A 2,545-nucleotide genomic window follows, 5' to 3' on the forward strand; every position below is an offset into this window, starting at 1 on the left:
ATTTCTCAAAAGAGAGACATTATAAGTAACTTAGTTGATAGAGCATTAGGTTTATCAGATTTTCAATTTCATTCTAAAAATATAAATCTCATTATTGACATATTAATTAATTAAATTTTGAATTTTAAGATTCCTGTTTATTTTCTTATTATATTTTTAATCAATTATAATAAATCTTAATATAATAAATTAATAATTAATGAAAGCTTTGTATAATTATCGTAACAATTATTTTGTTTTCATTATAAATAGAATAATATAAACACGTGCTGATTTTTTCTTGTAGAAATATTTAGATTTTTTTCCATAATTTTTTCCTGCGATTCGTCTTTTATAATTGCCCTAGGTTCTAACTCTGCTCCACATTCAAGTATCGTTACAACCTTCTTTTTACAAACATGGCGATTCTTATTATAGAATTGTTGCCGCATTAAGTTGTAGTTGTCATGAATTATTCCGCTCTTGTTTCCTTTCAATTTTGACTTGGAAATTTACTATTGACTAGAAATAACACATAAATATGGATTTATATGCGTAAATAGAGGAACGGCCGAAATCGTAGAAACAGATTGTATTCAATATAGAGTTGAAATTATTTTATAGTACGGAGATTGCGTTACGGTTTCTATATTTTAATTATCCCGTATCCTCTTATCAGCTTTCGGGCTGTCAGTCGATCACTAAAAAATCTATACATAAAACGAGTTCTCGGGTGCGAGGTTAAGCATAAAAGTGATCGAAGCGAGCGATGAACGCGTGAATCTAGATTGCATTGAATCATCCATCGTACTGTCAATAGATATCGATATGTGCAAACAGAATCTCTATCTTCGCACGCTAGTTATATAAATCATACGTAGGTATAATTGTAAAAGCTAGATATCCATATCGGACTATGATATAACCTGTCACGATCACTACATTTGTTATAATTTAGATGATCGTTTTTCAATATTTTTTGCGTATATCCATATTGATGTGCACCTGCTCACGTCATTCTTTACAACCTCCATATAATGTCGCATATAAATATTTTGTTAAATTTAGTTTCTAAAACAGGTAATTAGAATACGTTTTGCTACTACAATATACCCAGATAGTAAAATGTCTGCAGTCTTCTAGCAGACTGTCAGCAGATTCGAGCAAGAAAATGACGGCAGTCTGCCATCAACTGCGTCCGCATTAGGCTTGTGTTCTGTTAACATCGCCTGTCGATACAATGTAAAGGCAAATTGTTGGCAGAAACTGAGAATCTGCAAGCGTCAGATTCTGTCGACATTATCTAACGCTTGCAAATTCTGTTACGTTTTTTCTAGCAATCTGTACAACAGTATTATGTACATCTAATTCTGTTGTTATTTTGTTGGCATAATGTGTAGCAGACATTAAAAAAATCTGCTTTCAGACTTGGCTATCTGGGTATACTTTGCGTTAATATTTTACATTTCTGCAGTACAGGCTCATTTTGAATCACTGCCAGGAATTTCTATCATGCTTGCATCCAATGGGGGGGGGGGGGTTTCTTGTTGAGATTATTTAAGATCGATATAATATTGCAGCTATGTATGTAGAACACAAGAAAATTCCTCTTTAAGCTTCATTCTTATTAAATTAGAGACTGATTATCACGCTATATTTTAATTAAAATCTACAACACCAATATTATGTATATATAGGGTAATCGCCAGAATAATCACCAAATATTTCGTATGCTGGTAGAGCGGACTAAACTGAGTCGAAAAGTCCTCTATCATTTTACAATTTTCGCAATAGTTAATAAGATGGATTTTTTTTTAAAGCATTCGATACAGTAAATCATAAATTGCTGATTGCCAAGCTGCATTACTACGACTTGAGCGACCCCTCTTTATTACTTCTTCGATCTTTCCTTATAAACAGATTCGAACAGGTTTTTATTCATAATCCCTCTCCTAGCTTCTCCTCATTTTCTAAGATTTCATCAGAGGTTCCTCAAGGTCCTTTATTGTTTAATCATTTTGTTACTGATCTACCTGCTCTGACAATTATCTCCAAGCTTTGTATGGATACCGATGACGTCCTCCTTTTCAAAACATTTAAATTTTCTAAAGCCGCTTTAATCTCAACCATATTAAACGGTGACTTTCAACTAATTACTGAATAGTCTGTAGAAAATGGTCTGCATCTAAATTCTGCAAAATTCTCGCTTCTAACCACGGGATCTGCTGCTTTACGTTCACGCCTTTGATATCTATGTGTTCAAAATATTCTTAGAACTCCTAGATCATCCATAAAAATTTTTAGCCTGCACATTAATGCATCTTGGTCTTTTGAATGCCATGTTTTATTGAAGTGTAGGCTTGCATATTCTCGTCTTAGAATGTATCCTTTACGTCACATTCTATCTGTCTCACAAAAATTACATGTTACGCAATCTCTTATTGTATCATTGTTCGACTATGCTGATATTGTACATGTTCCTTGTCTCAACCAAAGTTGTCTTTGTCGAATCCAGATAGTTAAAAATTCTTGTCTTCGTTTTTTTATGGTGTTAGGAAATGTGATC

The sequence above is a fragment of the Trachymyrmex cornetzi genome, unplaced genomic scaffold (assembly GCF_001594075.2).
Source record: "Trachymyrmex cornetzi isolate Tcor2-1 unplaced genomic scaffold, Tcor1.1 scaffold808, whole genome shotgun sequence".
In the NCBI taxonomy this organism is placed as follows: domain Eukaryota; kingdom Metazoa; phylum Arthropoda; class Insecta; order Hymenoptera; family Formicidae; genus Trachymyrmex; species Trachymyrmex cornetzi.